The sequence below is a fragment of the Gossypium raimondii genome, chromosome 1, assembly GCF_025698545.1.
Source record: "Gossypium raimondii isolate GPD5lz chromosome 1, ASM2569854v1, whole genome shotgun sequence".
In the NCBI taxonomy this organism is placed as follows: domain Eukaryota; kingdom Viridiplantae; phylum Streptophyta; class Magnoliopsida; order Malvales; family Malvaceae; genus Gossypium; species Gossypium raimondii.
In genome coordinates this window covers 49,707,110-49,713,109 of record NC_068565.1, presented here as the reverse complement: position 1 = coordinate 49,713,109, position 6,000 = coordinate 49,707,110, and positions in this window count along the sequence as shown.

The following is a 6,000-nucleotide window of genomic DNA, read 5'->3' as shown; positions in this document are numbered from 1 at the left end:
GAATCAACGTATGCAGACGAGGGTACAACATTTGTAATTTTTTGGCCTACGGTATGGCATCCATATAAACTGCATGATTAATAACATTGTAACAAGTTAGAGCCATAACGTGTGAGTAAGATATAGAAATAGAATAGATGTCATGAATATTAGAATAGCAGCTTACCCCTTCCCGGGTATATTGTTCAATCATGAGGTGGTATATCGAGACAATATACGACCTCCCGATACCTGGACGAACACTCCACCTACAAAAAAAATATAGAGTTTAGGGTTGGTAACATTAGTCAATATATTATGACTACAAATAATGACAATTTATATTTTATCACCTGTTCAGCAGTGGATACACATACGGTTGGTGACTAACGGATGCCAAAAATGGCATCCGATAGAGCGCCCATGACTGCAGCAGTAAGAGGCATCCGCCCATGTCTACAACATCCGGGTTTGTCGCCCGACAAAGCTCCCGGTACAACACTGCTAGAACGGCGGAGCCCCAGCTATACGAACTAACAGTGGACAAATCAGCTAACAGGGGCAAGTACACCAAATGCACCTTGTTGCCGTTTGCATCAGGCATGAGTACTCCCCCTACGATATGCATGATGTACGCTCGAGCAGCGCACATCAACTCACCTTCAATGGCAGTCGCTGATAATTGTCCAAATTTGGATTTCAACCATGTAAATTTTATGCCGGAAAAATATGACTCACCGTCCCCTGGCGAGTCTCCTAGGAGCTGATAACAAAGTGCAGCCGGATCGGTAAATGAAGATACTCCCGTTACGGGACTCCCGTCAATTGGGAGCCCAAACTGCAATGCAACATCCTCCAAAGTCACCGTGCAATCCCTGCAGGAAAAATGAAAAGTGTGGGTCTCCGGGCGCCACTGCTCCACTAGCTCAGATAATAAATCAAAGCGCAAGTCGGAGGATCGGATCAATGCTACTAACCCAAATCCTACTAGCTCCAAGTACGGCATCAATCGTGCATCCGGAGCTTTCTTTAAAACACTCACACGGCCCCTTAATACTCGGTACGAGTCCTGATAGTGTTAAATTATAGAAAAAATATTACGATAACATGATTTATTTGTATATACTGCGTATATCTTTTTTAAATAAATAGAACCCATGATTAACAAATAATAAATCATACCGCGTTATTAGCCGCATCGGATATGTGTCTATCGGTTTGAATCAATGGAGCCATTGCGATGCTTAAAAGTTGAAAAAAAATTTAGTAAAAAAATCTTACTTCGACCATTTGTTCGTATTTTTTTCTCCGCATTTTATTCCTTTAAAAATATTATAATTTCTAATTTTTAAATTTTACATTATTTCAGTGCATAATATTTGAAAGTTATTAATTTAGTGTGTTATTTAAATTAATTTGGTCTAAGAAAAAACCCTTATCCGTGCCCTTTGCTCATATTATTTTCCGATTTTTATTACTTTCAATAAAAATATATTATTTTCAGTATTTTATTATTTTATATTATTTCAGTACATTTTGTTTGAAATATTTTGTATTAATTATTTCTGAATTTTTAAAAAGTTAGTAATACACTATTACTTCCGCCATTTGTTCGTATTTTTCTCCGCATTTTATTATTTTAAAAAATATCATAAACTTAGTCTTTTATAATTTTACATTATTTCAGTGCATAATGTTTGAAATTTATTAATTTAGTGTGTTGAAGGGGAATAAAATAAAATACTAAATAAGGAGGGCTTAGAAGGCAATTAGCCACATATTGGTGCCGCCTTTTTATTCCTCTCCATTGCTGCCGCCTTTTTATTCCCCTCAATTATCCTCTTTGTTTTTCTCTATTATTTTGGTAAATAAAAAAAATTTATAATATTTTGGTTTTTTTTGTAATATTTTGGTAAAAAACTCGAAAAAAACCCTTATCCCTGCCCTTTGCTCGAATTATTTTCCGATTTTATTACTTTCAATAAAAATATTTTATTTTCTTATTTTATCATTTTATATTATTTCAATACATTTTGTTTCAATTACTTGTACTAATTATTTCTGGATTTTAAAAATTTACTAATACACTCTTACTTGACCATTTGTTCGTATTTTTATCCGCATTTTATTATTTTAAAAATATCGTAATTTTTAATTTTATAATTTTACATTATTTCAGTGCATTATGTTTGAAATTTATTACATATAAATTTTTTTGGCATTTTATTATTTTCGTGAATATACAATTTCGTTTTTTCTTTTCGTATTTTATGTTTTCTTAAACATATTTCTTTATCATTTTACTTTTAATGCTATTTTCCTAAAACAACTAATTTCAACATCCTAAGTAAATTTCATAAAAAATTCCTAATCAACATACAATGTACATACCATGAATTTTTTCATTCTAAATATATTTCATAAAATATATATGCTAAATAAAATAATAAAATACTTGTAATGTAAATAACATAAATTTGTAACACACAAATATTACAAAAATTAAATTTATAATAAAATTACCTTTTTTCCTTCCTTCCCTCTTCTTCTTCTTTCTTTTTTTTTCTCTCTTCTCATTTCCTTTTCTTTCCTTCGTTTTCTTTCTTTTTTTCTTCTCCTTTCCTTTTCTTTCCTCTTTTTCTTTCTTTTTTCTTCTCCTTTCCTTTTCTTTCCTTCTTTTTCTTTCTTTCTTTCCTCTCCTTTCCTTTTCTTTCTTTTCCTTTCTTTCTTTCTTTCTTGCCCTCTCCTTCTCCCCCCCCACTACCGAGCGGTCCCATTATAGCATTGGTGCCGCCAATCACCTTGGCACCACTAGGGTGTTGTCAAATCGGTGCAGGTTTTTTTTTTCTATTTTTTGTTTTTTAGTATATTTTGGTAAATAAAAAAATTTATAATATTTTGGTAAATAAAAAAGCTATAATATTTTGGTTATTTTTTTTATTTTTTTATAATAATTTAGTAAAAAACCCCCATTAAGTGAACTTAATATAAGTAAATTAATTAAATTTAAATATTTTAACATTTGATTCAAGTAGAAATTTATTATTTAAATCATGGTTTAACACATTGTAACAGGTCAATTTTGACCTAGGTCTAAAGACCCAAAACCAATAAAAATAAAGTCCATTACAATGCCAGCCCAAACCACATGGCCCAAATCAAAACCCAAAGACCCAGGGCCCAACATGCCCAAAACCTTAATTTATTTCGGTAAGGTAGAAACCCTAGTGCCCTAATGCGTCGTTGCTGCCCATGTGCCTTTGTAGCGCACTCGTCACCCAAGGTAGCCTCCATTTGCACCAAAACGACAAGTTGACTTTGCCACAGACCTGCAAACAAAGCCAAAAATGAGATAAACACAGGAACGACAATAGAAATAATAGCAAAACGAAAGCAAAAGCAAAAAGAACAGTGGTAGCAATGTAATCGTGGCTATAAAAGCCACGAAAAAGCCATGTAATTTTTTTTACACGGAGAAAATTGAATAGAAAAAGAACAAAAATCAATACAAAGCCCGAAAGGTTTACATTTACTGCTATTTTAAGTCTTCACTTCATTTTTTTTGATCTACTGTTATTTTGTTTTTATTATATTTACATATACAAAAGTAAAACAAAAAGGAAGAGGGAGTCATAAACGGACCTGTATTCGGGTCTTCAACGTCATGGACGGCCTAGGAAGTCGTCTCCGAGGATAGGCGGCCGAAAACTGAAAGGTTTCTTGAGCTTTTGGGGCATTTTTGTTAATGTGTCGGGGTTTTTGAACTTAGATTTGGGTTTAGGGGGTTTGAAAGGATTGAACCGGAGATTTTACCCTTTTTCGGCCACCACATAAGGCGGCGCCGTCGCCGGCGGCCGGCAGCCAACACGGCGACCGGTGACCGGACCCTGGACCAAACTCAGGGCCTGAGGGAAGAGTTTCGGAGAGTTTTCTTATTTTTTTAAGTAAGGGGTTAAAATGATTTTTTTGGAAATTTTGGGGTTTTTATAGGATACCAAAACGGTACCGTTTTGGTGTGGTCTCAGATGCCTAAAACAGCGTCATTTTGACCTAATTCAATCCAGCTGGCCCGACCCACTAGCAGGATCTGCGTGTTTTTGCGGAAGGGTCTATTTCGCATTCAACTCTTCTGCTTTTTAATTATTTTGCAATCAGGTTTCCTTTAGTTTTTTTAATTTGGCTCTGGAATTTCTTTCAGATTTCAATTCGATCCACCTTAAAGCTGTGCGTTTTGGAGGGACGAGATTATTGTCCATTTGGTCCCTCTTTGTTATTCGCGCATTCAACGTGGTCCTCCCCTTTTATTTATTTTCGAATCCGCCCCATTTTTTTCATTTTTATTTCAATTTAATCCATGTTTTCTAGCTATTTTATTATTTAATTAAGTATTTTAATGTTATTATCATTATTATATTATACCATTAATCTTGTGCTATTATTATTATTATTTATTCATTTATACCTTTTAAATTTCAAATTTTGTTATATATATATATATACATGCATACATTTTATAATATATACATATACGTACATATTTCTTAATTTTTATAAATATATATATACATACTTTTATATATTTTCTATGCTTCATAATTTTATATACATACTTATATATTTTTACATTTTAAAATATGTATATTTTTATATATATTTATATATATTTCTTTTATTCACATAGATATATTTTTCTTATATGTACATATATATATTTTATAATTTATAATTTTTATCTATTCTCTTTATTGTTATAATTGCTTCACTTGGTGTTTATTTATTCATTTATTTATATGTCCATTATCATTTTAAAAAGAAACATTTTAGTTTTATTTGTCTATTTACTTGTTATTTTATATGTAATCGATTTGTCCTTTTTCTTTATTTATTATTTTGTTGTGATTGCTTGTGTTATCTATGTTGACATCGTCGTATTCATTATTGTCATTTATTAATGTGGCATTTATTCATATATCAAATTTAACATTACATCAATTTTTACCCAAATTTGTAAAAAAAAAAATTTGAAAATAAAGGTAATACTCGGTATTTGGGATCTTCGAGAGGATTGAGCCCTAACGTATTGGGTTCCAATTTTCTTCGTTGAATCTAAATAATCGAGAATACTCTTTAATCAAAAAACATAAATAAAAATTTCTTTATCGGGAGTTCGATACGTTGTGTCCTAATGTATTGGATATGACATGTTATTTTCTCAAGATCAGGATTTTTCTAAAAAATAATAAAGACAATATTCAATGTTTGGAATTTTGAGAAATCGTGCCCTAACGTATTGGACTACAATTTCTTCATCTGACTTAAACAATTGAATATCCTTTTGAATTTTATTGCATGAGTTGTTTTTAAGGACAAGCTCATTTTTGAGGATGTGAAATATCATGCCCTAACTCATTGGGTATGACATTTTCTCTCTCTGAAATGAGAGGGTCTTAACATATAATTTGATTTATACAAGTTTTTAATACAAGGATTGTATTTCGAATCTCTTTAAAGTTTCCAATTCTCGACACTAAGACATTAATTAATCAACTAGGTACCAATTTTGGGCGTTACGAGGGTGCTAATCCTTCCTCATATGTAAACGACTCCCGAACCCGTTTTTTTAAATTTTGTGGATCAAAATCGTTGTTCTAATAAAATTAAATTGTTTATTAAAAACAACCACTTTTCAAGGTTGCCCGGTCACACCTTATCAAAAAGGATTGGTGGCGACTCCCGTGTTCGTTTTCATTTTTAAAATCCAAGTCGACCCCGTTTCACAAAAAAAATGGTGTCAACAGCTTGGCGACTCCGCTGTGGAAGCAAAATAAGAGAGTCAAGCCACGAGTTAATTATTTTTTTTGTCTTTTTGTCAAAAATCGAAAACTTGATTTAAATATACAATCCTTTCATTGCATTTCATCTGTCTTTACTATGATATTCATCATTGTAGTTTATAATTGTTGTGTTAGTTTAAGTTTTGGTATCTTTCTGTACATTGCATTGCGTGACCGTTGGTCACAC